Source organism: Silene latifolia, chromosome 2 (genome assembly GCF_048544455.1).
Source record: "Silene latifolia isolate original U9 population chromosome 2, ASM4854445v1, whole genome shotgun sequence".
NCBI classification, from domain to species: domain Eukaryota; kingdom Viridiplantae; phylum Streptophyta; class Magnoliopsida; order Caryophyllales; family Caryophyllaceae; genus Silene; species Silene latifolia.
In genome coordinates, this window is record NC_133527.1 from 117,871,851 (window position 1) to 117,883,721 (window position 11,871).

The 11,871-nt window shown below is 37.3% G+C and overlaps 1 non-coding gene across 1 annotated transcript; it reads left to right on the forward strand.

Annotated features, from left to right (window-relative positions):
- Nucleotides 1-234: 234 nt before the first annotated feature.
- On the forward strand, nucleotides 235-341 carry LOC141644721 (small nucleolar RNA R71). The gene has a single exon (XR_012544331.1). It is a non-coding gene; the product is annotated as a small nucleolar RNA R71 (small nucleolar RNA).
- Nucleotides 342-11,871: the final 11,530 nt, after the last annotated feature.

The window sequence follows — 11,871 nt, forward strand, 5'->3', positions numbered from 1 at the left end:
AGTAAGGCAATTTGAGCTAACAAGACGGGATTGTCGGAGGATTCTTCTTTACCTTTGAGTGGCACACTTCGGGAATTGACATATTGTGTGTCATGGATCACCATAGATTCGATCGTGGCATGAGCAATATCGGTGTCAATTTGATCAAACCGCCCATTGTTGGCGGAATCAAGAATCCTTCGGGACTCGGCACAACATCCATTGTAGAATGTTATTGCTAGGAACCAATCATCCAACCCATAATGTGGGCATTGTCTTTACAAATCTTTGTACCTCTCCCAAGCCTCATGTAAGCTCTCAAGAGCTTGTTGACGGAATCCGGTGATTTGGCTCCTCAAAGTTTGTGTTTTCTCCGGTGGAAAAAACTTTTGATAGAACGCAAGAGCCACTCTCTCCCAATTTGTGATTCCCAAAGCGGTGCAGTCAAGGCTATTGATCCAAAGCTTGGCCTTGTCCTTCAAAGAGAAAGGGAAAAGTATTTCCCTTATTTGGGCTTGAGTGACGCCCGTTTGTCGGATCATGGAGCAATAATCGCAGAAATTTTGCACATGCAAATTAGCATCCTCCAAAGGACTTCCCCCAAATTGCTTCCTCTCTACAAGGCTAATGAAACCAGGCTTAATCTCGAAGCCCGGCACGGTAATTTGAGTAGTTGTGATACCGGCCGGAAGCATGTCCGCGGTGGGCTTTGAGTGATCGAAAAGTTTCATCATCTTTTTAGTTGAATATGGTGGTGGTGGATATGATGAACTTGAAACCTCTTCTTCTTCAAGAACTTTTAGATCGTCTAGGTAAGACTTTTAGCACTTTTAACTTGCACGGGAGAAGAGGCTTCTTTCACTTCTTTCCAAAAACGTCGTCTTCTCCTAAAGGTTTTCTCGGGTTCGGAATTCGGTGAAAGCAAATCTCTACTACGAGAAGACCTGGGCATAAGACAACAATTTCTAGAAAATGATAAGTAACGGTCTCAAGGAACAAGTGTTCCTTAAGACAAAAGAAAACAAGATAAAAATCGACAAATCAAAACGCAATAAAATCGTGCTCCCCGGCAACGACGCCAAAATTTGATAGGCTATCGTACACCTATGCAAAGATAATTACCTTAGACACAAATTAATGTAGTAATAGGGGTCGAACACAAGGAGACGGGAATTGTGTTTATAAAATGCTATGGAAATATTCTTATCAAGGTCGATTACGTTGGTTTGGTTTGATGATTAATAATTATAAAGATGTAAACTATATGATAAAGGGAGTCTAGGGGAGTCGGGTCACACATGCAAAGGTAAATATATGTTCATGTTAAACTTGGTAATAATAACATTGTCAATTATTTAGGCTTAGAGACACCCACCTTACGATATTAGTGTCAACCATAGACCGGGTCCTAGAGAAACTCTCGTTTATGACTAGGTCGTCCTACTACATGATACCCGTCGTTGTGAGTACCAAAAATAAGATTTATAATTTCCTATTAAGACTAACCTAGGCTAGTGGTAACAGGGTCGAACCACAAGGAGGCAGACGTAATTTCTAGCTGTCTAATTCTAGTCTAAAGTAACGAGTGTGGGGGTTGAGTTGAATTGGTCTATAGCTAAGAATAAATAAAGACAGTAAACTAAAAAGACGGATTAAACAGATAAAGAAGGGGCACTAGGATAGTCGGTTCATTACAGCTTCGGCGGCAGCATACTAAGTCGGTCTGAATCAAACACAGGTGAGGCGGGAAAACAAGAGGTCCTCTCGGTCCACTCTTAACAGATAGCATCTTTCGATCTCGCTATAAGTCCCTAATATCACTAATACTGACTCTCGTCCTGAAAATTGACTAACGGTCTAAACTATTCCTATCTTTCGATCTCAGCACAGTTTAGTCATTTTAATTGGTGGTCTAACAGCTGTCCCTATCTTTCGATCTAATGGGTCAGTCATAAATTAAGCATCTAACTGGTCGCATGCATTCGATTCGTTAAATACATCATTAAAATAAATTAAAACGAAAGGTAACCTCACGTGGTCAGTCGATCGACCAGGTATGGCGGTCGATCGACTGACACGCGAATTCAGTCCAATTTAATACTACGCCGCCTACGCCATAATTCGCCTACATCCTAGCACAATTGATTTAGCTACTCATGGCTATGGCTAAAATAACAATAATATTGAAGGTAAAGACTACTGAATTCATGCTAAAAGTAGTAAAACAAACAATTAACATAAACGATAATTGGCTTGGGTTCTAACTAACAATTCTATAACTAATAACGCAATAAAGATGAACTGGAAGTAGAATGGAAGGAATACCGAAAATTGCAGAAGAGTAGTAACGGAATGATTAGAAGTATGAATGAAAATCCGATGCAACTAATATTCCAAAACCCTAACTATGATATTCTAAAAATTGAATGTGAAACTTTAGATAAAAACTGGATACTAAACTGATGTTTCTAGGTTACGTTATATAGCAACTAACGTAACCTTATTTCCTAAACCTAACATAACTTTGGGCTTCAAGATTCACGGTCTTTTAATTCTTGTCTGGAATAGCAATTTGGTCGATCGACTGCTAGGACTGGTCGATCGACTGATCTTCAGTAAACAGTAGCTTCTGGAACCCGCAGGTTGGTCGATCGACTGATGGCAGAGGTCGATCGACTGCTTGAGCTGCTACTTGACTTCTATAATCTCGTGGACTTGTCTTTTGGGCCTTGAATTGCGCACCAAGCTCGTTCCTCGGGTGAATACTTCACGTCATATGCAATGCAGGATACTCGGGGGTGGATTTAGCTCGATTTCCACTGGATTCTTCACATTTCTGCAATAATGTACAAAAATACGGAAGTAGACGGAAATAGGGAAAAATGTAGCATAAACTACATGAATGAGCTCTGAAATGCGTGTAAAATGGGATGTAAAACATCATATAAAAGACACGCATCAAACTTCCCCAAACCAAACCCTTGCTTGTCCCCAAGCAAGAACTAGACTCGATCTAATGACCTAATGGAACGAGTTCAATCTCAGAGCGAAATACAACATGTAAAGCCTAAACCAATTTAATGCCCAACCAACAATCAATTAGCAAATGAATCGTGCAAACGAGTTATGGAGCCGTTAAAACTACTGAACCGTCAACTGTAGAGACTTATCAAATTGGACTCTCACGGGTCACTCATACCACTTAATAAACACAGGTGAGTATATGTAAGATAGAAAGAAGTAAATGTAATGACGCTCACCTAACTACGACCTATAAGTACATGCCTGCAGTCTAATATGAAAGCAATCTCTACAACCGTACATACGCATTCCAACCAACAAGAGATCATGACACATGCCGAGGTATATATGTAGATATGTGAGGTATGGGTAAGAAGAGGCAAAACATTTATGGAAAAGTGGAGGTACAGGTGATCAAGCTAGTACCGAAACGGAACCATATGGCATCATCCAACTTCTTGCTCATAAACAAATGGAACGGTGCTATAGCAAGCACAGATCTCACAATCTCCAGGTATAAAAATAATCAACTAACTCCCCATAAAATATGAATAATACATGGGAGCAAAAATCGCCAAAAGATAAAGGCTTGAATTATGCGAATTGATTCTTCCTCTTTTTCTCGAACAACAGTCGATCGACCAAAAGAGGCGGTCGATCGACTGCTTAAACAGTACAGAACTCTTTTTTCAGTCTTTTCGAATCATTTTCTCATCTTTTTCTCTTTTTTTTTTCTTTTCTATTTCTTTCTTTTCTTCTTTTCATCTTCCCAATATTATCTCAAACAGAGCATATGCCACCAAAAATGAGTAACAACCCCAAGAACACAGACTACTAGCTTGACAAAGGACAGGCTAAATGTAGGATGTAGTAAATGGGACAAAAAGGGATATTTTTGGCAGTGTGGGGCTTATAGGCAAAACGAGAAAAGGAAACCTCTACCACATGTGTCAACTAACCACAGACCGAATGCGTACAGGTATTAAGCAGATTAAGTTCATATTTATGCACATTTATGTGACATGCCTCATAAGGAGTACTACTCACATTCCTAAATAAACCGGTCATAGATGTCACCAGTTATAGGCTCTAAATCTCAGAAATATGATGTAGTTTGCTAATTTTCTAAGTCAAGTCTCAAGTTCAGCAAATAATTTAACGAGAACTCGTAGACTATGCATATATGATTCTACTAATAACATGTCAATTAGCAAGGCTTAGGCAAAAACAGGTGCAAAATGCAATATCATCCTTGAAATACTACCGTTCCGACTCGACCTATATGCTAAAATAAACGTGCATTTTATGGAAATTTTTGAAATTTTTTAATTTTTTTTTTTTTTGAATTTCGTATATATATATAATGAAATAAACAATGCAAAACAGAATGTAAACGTGAATGCAAGCAAATGATATGCGACGCAAAACCCTTCCCCAAACCAAATCACACAATGTCCCCATTGTGCAAAATCATGTAATGAAGAAAAGAGAAATGGGAATTTGCGGGAAAATGAAATAAATAAGACATGAAATGATAATCGGGAACTTACAAGACTTTAAGCGCAGCAAAAGGGAAACCTCCCCAAACCAGCGTGAGCTAGTAGGTTTCAGTAGCCAGCAGTGCTACTAATAAGGTACCTGAAAGACAAATAAAACCCACGCATAAAATCGAGAAGACAATTTGAAGCGGTAAATATGTGCACAAATGAGAAAATTAGAAGAAATAAATAATTTGACGGAAATAAAAGTGGAGTAGAAAACTCCCTTAAGTCCGCATATCGACCAAACACAGCAGGGGAGAGGTCGTGAATAAGTACAGCAGCGTCCTTGGTCGATCGACTAAGTACGGCAGTCGATCGACCAATGTGTCAGGAACAGTAGCTCCTGGAAAGTGCAACTCAGTCGATCGACCAATGTAGCCAGTCGATCGACTGAAAATACTGCTGTATTCCTTATTTCTTCGTATTTGCTCAATAACTTGAGCCAATGAGGTCTAAAACCTGCAAGTGCACAATAATACGCGCCCAAAATTACGCAAAACCCAAAACAAAGTCTCAAACATATAAAATCCTAAGCAAGCAAAATAAAATGCGAAGTTTTCGCGCACACAAAAGCAATAAAAAGTGTCTAACAAAAGCAAATAAATTGTTTGGAAAACATGTGATCAACTAGTAGTTGATCAAGAACGGCCATGGTATGGTCCACTTCGTCGGCTTCTGGCTACTAGAGGTAGCCTCAACGGTGCTTATTTGAGCGGCTGCACTCTTCTTAGCTTCCACGTCCGTATGGCTCAACGGATCAACACTATCATCATCTCCCCAGTCAAGGATCTCTTCGGGCTTATCAGAATCCAAATCAGACTCTCTGGCTTTGACCGGCTCGTCATCAACTACCTCATCAATTCCATAGCTCAGGCAACCAAGACCTCCTCTTTGAATGATCGGCTTCTTTACAGTTGGAGCAACTTGCAGCACTTCCTTCCTCAAACCAGCTCCTGCAACATCTAAAACAACAGATTCTTCCTCCTTTTTGCTCCCAGTCTGGGGCGGAGGGGTTAACACAGAAGTAGTAATAGAGACAGGCAATTCAGGAAGCACAAAGTACGATTTCTTTTCAGAAACCGTATTACAAGTCACAGGCCACATGGGGTCCTTTTTCTTAGCAGGTTGGGCAAAGACAATAGAATGCTTTCCCACTTTGAAAGTCAAGGTTCCTAGACCGACATCTATGACTGCACCAGCAGTGTGCAGAAATGGCCTACCCAAAATAATGGGTATATGAGCATCCTCAGGCATGTCAAGTACAACAAAGTCGACGGGGAAGAAGAACTTCCCTATTTGGACAGGGATGTCCTCTAAGACTCCTATTGGCTGGACCGCAGATCGGTCAGCCATCTGTACTGTCATATCTGTCACTGCGAACCTAGTCAATTTGAGCTTCCTAGCTAGACTCAAAGGCATGACGCTTATACTAGCTCCTAAGTCACATAATGCCTTCTCAATAGAGAAGGTACCTATATTGCAAGGAACAGAAAAGCTACCCGGGTCCTCTAGCTTATGGGGTGCAGTGTGAGACAAGTAAGAGCATGACTCTTTGGTTAATGCGACAGTGTGAACATAATCAAGCGACTTTTTCTTAGACAGGAGTTGTTTCATGAATTTAGTGTAGGCAGGTACTTGATTGACCCACTCAAGGAAGGGTACTTGTACATTCAAGCTACGAATAACTTTTTCAAACTTACTGAAAGATACTTGTTCCTTTGTTGGCACTAGTCTCTCTGGATATAGGGCTGTAAGAAGTACCTTAGCCCTCTCTTCTAAGTTGCGCATGCCGGCATCCGTGGACTTAGGCTGGAAGTCCACTGCTTTCTCCTTGTTAAAGCTCGAATCCTCCTCAGACCGTCTCAAATGTGAGCCATTAACCGTCATTGGATCGAACTTCGGAATTGGGACGGACCCATCAGCACTCGGGTCTGGCCCTAACACTTTCGGAGTTGTCGTGCCCCGAAACAAATGGTCCCTTAAGTTATCGGGCATCGGAGGACGAACAATCTCGCTATCAGCAGTGATCTTGGTCGATCGACTACTATCCTCAGTCGATCGACCGAGGTGTCTGATTCGAGAGCTGCTGTAACCATTCGCGCATCGATCGATCGACGGGTGTATCAGTCGATCGACTGATATACCTGGTAGACGCCTTTTTCTTTGAATTATTCGTTACAGCTTTCTTTTGACTCGGATCCGCCTCATTCTTTTCAACAGCGTCCTCGACCATGGCAGTGTTGGGAAATGTGTCCTCAACAATAGTGCGATCACATGATTTAAATATCGTTATTAAATCTCATTTTAAAGAATACAATTGGGAAGTAATATTGTTACTGTCAACTGGTCAACATATATCGGTAATGATTGGTGACTAGAGTTTGACATTCTTTTGTCGTGTGACGGTGGTGATCATTTGACCCCTAGGTCATACCTAAAGGGCAATACACTTAATTGATTATTTAATTAATCGTATAATGTTACGAGTTAATTAAATTTCTTGAAAAATTGACGGACAATTTTGGTAGTAAAATTTACGTATCAAATTGAAATATGATTAAATGAGATACGGTCTGAGTAATCGAATTGTATCATTACTCGGATGAAATTATTGTTTAAAGAAACGATTGGATTTGAATGAATTATTATAAATACAATCTGTTGTGATTTATAAATGGTAAAAATATTTTGGCACAAGTAATTATGAAATTACTAAGTCAATTTTTGTATATGACGTATTTTTGATAATACGTTGAATTTTTAATATATTAAAAATTACATAACAAATATATGTGACATGTGACATGTAACATGTAGACAATTGACAAAAATAATATGGACTCCATATTATGTAAATGCCGAAATAATGGAGGGGATTAGGCTTAAATTGTGTTTATATTTTAAATAAGAAAGCATAATGATTATAAAGTAATCTAGCCATGCAAGCCTATGAACATTGTTAAGAGCAACAATTTCATGCATTGGCTCTTTCCTTTCCTCCACTCCCACCGGTTTTTGGGAAGAAAAACACTTGAGATTTTTCTCATTTTTTGCCTAATATTCACTAAGAGGTAGTGGATGTTCATTCATTCTTTTACTCATCAAAATATAAGATTTCTAGAGAGACAAAACTCTCTCTTCTTCTTCTCTCCCATTTAGCCGAAATTATTAAGTGTATATAATAATTTTGGGTCATTTTTCTACTAGATTAATATTATACTAGTATTCATAATATTAATTAGATTAAGTGAAAGCCTTGGGTATAAAGCATAGGGAGAGATCTTACACTTAGATCTTTGTTCTTCCATTGGAAAAGCTCAAGAACAAGAAGAGAAAGGTGATCTCTCTTGTGCCCTAATAGCCGAAATATACAATGTAAGGACATGATTTCTCCTCTATTTATATTATTGTTTGCATGCATAAAATCCGTTTTAATTTTATGACAAATTAGTTTAGCATATATGAGTATGTTATTTATGTATATGAATCTACATTTCCTTCAATCGGTATCAAGAGCCACGGTTGTTTGCATGCAAATTGGTTAAAAGTTTTTCCGAGTTATATGAATAACAAAATAAAACTTGTAAAATTTGTGTTATTATGATATATCACGAAATTATTACATGCATGTTAATATTTCTGGTCCTAAAGTGTTTTAGGATTTTTGGTTAATTTTTCGGATTTTTATTGTTCATATTTAACAATAATGGCATTTAAATGTGATTTTATGAGTAAAAATGTCATTTTTGGTCTAAAATTAGCTATACTTCGAATTTTAAGTTGATTTTTGGATATGTTATCACATATATTATTTTGAGATAACCTGTAAATTTTCATAATTTTTGCACTTGTTATGCTCGAAAAATGAATTTTTCATTATTAAATTCGGATTTAAGAGAATAATAGGTTAATATGAGTTAAATTTCGAATCTGGTCATAGAAAATTTATATGTTGTCACATGCAATTTTACAAGGTGTGTGTAAAATAATTGGCTATAAAGAAGTCTTTTAGCATGATTTATGAATTTTTGAAGAAAAATGGCATAAATAGTGACATTATTAGTGAAAATTAATAAAATATAATCTATGACTTAGGAAAAACGTATAATGTTGCATTTTATTATATTTTTCCAGATCTAAAATTGAAAAGTTAGTGAAAATAATTTTTCCATGTTTTTATGATTATTTTATTATAAATCGATAAACCGCAACATTGTTTTTCCGGAAAAATTTCGAAATTTTTAACCTAAGATTTTGAACATTATGAGTGTCATGGAATTTTTCCAGAATGTTCATGAATTTAAATTTCAAATTTTGAATTTATTTGAAATTTTTGGATTTAATTGAAGTTTAATAGCTTATTTTTGTAATTTTGGTCCATTTATGAACAATTTTGTAAATAAAAGTTAATTATGGTCAAAATTATTAGTGAAGACTATATTTTGAGTCCTAAGAGGTTAGGATAATTAACTTATGCATAAATATGAGTTTATGTATTTTTGTGATTATAAAATGTTGAAATCACGCAAATCCGTAAAAACCGAGTAATATATGATATTGGCTAATTAAAGGCGATTTAGCATAAAAAATTGAGCATGTTCATACATATTATAATGCTGCATTTTTCTTTATGATTGTCATAATTTTAATTTATGTAATTTTGAATTATGTAATTTTACTTAGTATGGCCTTAGATTTTAATTGGTATTTCCCGAAATGTATGGGAATATCGATTCGGTTGTAATTTTTATTGTGATCTCGTATCACCGTTTTGTAATTTAATAGATTTATTTTATTTTAGTTACAAATGTATAATAGGAAATTATGTAATTTATTATGTAATTTTATTCATTCCGGAGTTCCTAAAGACGGATTTCTTCAAGAATGGCGATACATAAAGACGGTGTTACCTCGAGATGCGTGCCACAACCGAAGTTCAAGGGACCAATGGAGTTGGTTTCCGAATATGTAATAGATTAATAGTTTTTCTATTTTAGGAAAGGCCATACTAGGATTTATTTATCTTTATGCTTGCATTTTATTTTATGTCACATGCATCGCTAAATCGCCATAACTAAACATGCATTGTCTTTTATCGAGTTTATCGACCGTGTCAAATATAATTATCGTAGTTCACCGTTTTAGTTCACTTAAAACGTGATAGATAATAATTTGACATGACCTCTCGCTAAAACTATCAATTGAGACATAGCCTTACCAAATAGTAGAAACCATGAAAACCTATTTCGCGAGGGAGTGCGCTCGGCCCCACCGGGGTACAAACCTTGTTACGTAGGGGAAGTGGGTGATGAATGTTAATCCACCGAATTCATGTTGATGAGGGATGCATCGGCCCCACCGTGCCCAAGTTAATGTGGGTTTGGATCATGGACACATTTATTCGAAATTTGGATTGAACTCAACAAAAGTATTTGATAAGGGATGTATCGGCCCCACCGTGCCCTTGTCGATGTGTTTTGGGCTATAGATAATTGTTAATGTAATATTATCGACCAAGAGTTCTAAAAGTAGAATCGATTAAACGTTAATCCACCGAGTTATATTGATAAAGGATGTATCGGCCCCACCGTGCCTAAGTCGATATGAATTTGGGTCTTGGAATCATTTATTATAGTTGGGTAGAGGTCACTATATAAATGTTCATATCTTGTTAAATTTGCAAGTATGATTTAAAAAGACAAATGTTAATATTTCCTTTCCTCCATATTTGTAGTGCATTACAATGAATCCAAATAAATGCTACCGCACCAATTACTATTGAGTCATATCACCATGTTCTTGACGACGTATGCTCCAACAATAATTTCGATACAACTAGAGAACTTCATTTCGGGATAGGTTCGGATGGAAACCTAAATTTCATCACTTCTTCTAAACCACCCACTACTACTAGACCTCGTGTGAGTCCGTCTCAGGAAGACTACCTCATACGATCTATAGGGTCTTTGTCTCTGGAAGATAAAGATGCCAAAGCTAGTGGGAGCTCTAGCAATCAAGTTCTTGCTTCAAAGGGCAAGAGGTTCAGGAAGAAAGCAAAGAAAGACAAAAACTTCAAGCAAGTTAATGATGAGTGCCATTATTGCTATGGCATGGGACATTGGCTTAGGAATTGCCCTATGTATTTGCGAAATATAAGGGAAGGACTCATTACTCCAAAAGGTACAATTCCTAAAGAAATTTATGTTATTGATATAAATTATACTTCCACTACGACATGGGTACTAGATACCGGTTGTGGTTCTCACCTTTGTAATCATTTACAGGGTTTAAGAGATGTGGAGAAGCTTAGCAAGGGAGATGTGGATCTTCGACTTGGAAATGGAGCTCGGGTAGCGGCCGAATCCAAAGGAACTTATGTTCTAGCTTTGCCAAACGGTTTTGAGTTGTATTTGCATAATTGTTTTTATGTTCCTACGCTCTCTAAAAACATTATCTCAATCGCCATGCTAGACATGGACGGTTTTTGTTTTGTCATTAAGAACAATCGTTGCTCTATTTCTAGGAATGATTTGGTTATTGGCCAAGCTACTTCCATCAATGGCATTTACATTTTAGAGACCTCAAATCCGACAAATGATATCTATAACATTCAATCAAAGAAACTCAAAACAAGTGACCCAAGTGAAGCGTTCATTTGGCATTGTCGATTAGGTCACATAAACGAGAATCGCATCAAAAGATTAATTTCGACTAATGTGATTACACCATTTGATTATCAATCATATGGCACATGCGAATATTGCCTAATTGGCAAAATGACTCGTAATCCTTTTAGTGGTAAAGGGACACGAGCTAATGAGCTATTGGGACTCATACACACCGATGTGTGTGGACCATTGTCTATCACCGCTCGTGGTAATTATGACTACTTCATAACCTTCACCGATGACTTAAGTAGATATGGGTATATCTATTTAATGAAACATAAGAGTGAAGCATTTGAGAAATTCAAGGAATTCCAAAACGAAGTAGAGAACCAATTGAACAAAAGGATTAAGGCACTACGATCCGATCGTGGTGGTGAATACCTTAGCCTTGAATTTGATTCACACTTGAAAAGTCGTGGTATTATATCACAACTTTCTCCACCCGGAACACCTCAACTTAATGGTGTTGCCGAAAGGAGAAATCGAACCTTACTAGATATGGTTCGATCCATGATGAGTCAAACCGAGTTACCGAACTCGTTTTAGGGATTTGCGATACAAACCGCAATTCGATCTTTGAATAATAGTCCCACAAAGTCCACCGAAAAGACTCCATGTGAGATGTGGACGGGTAAGATCCCAAATATATCCTATATGAAGAT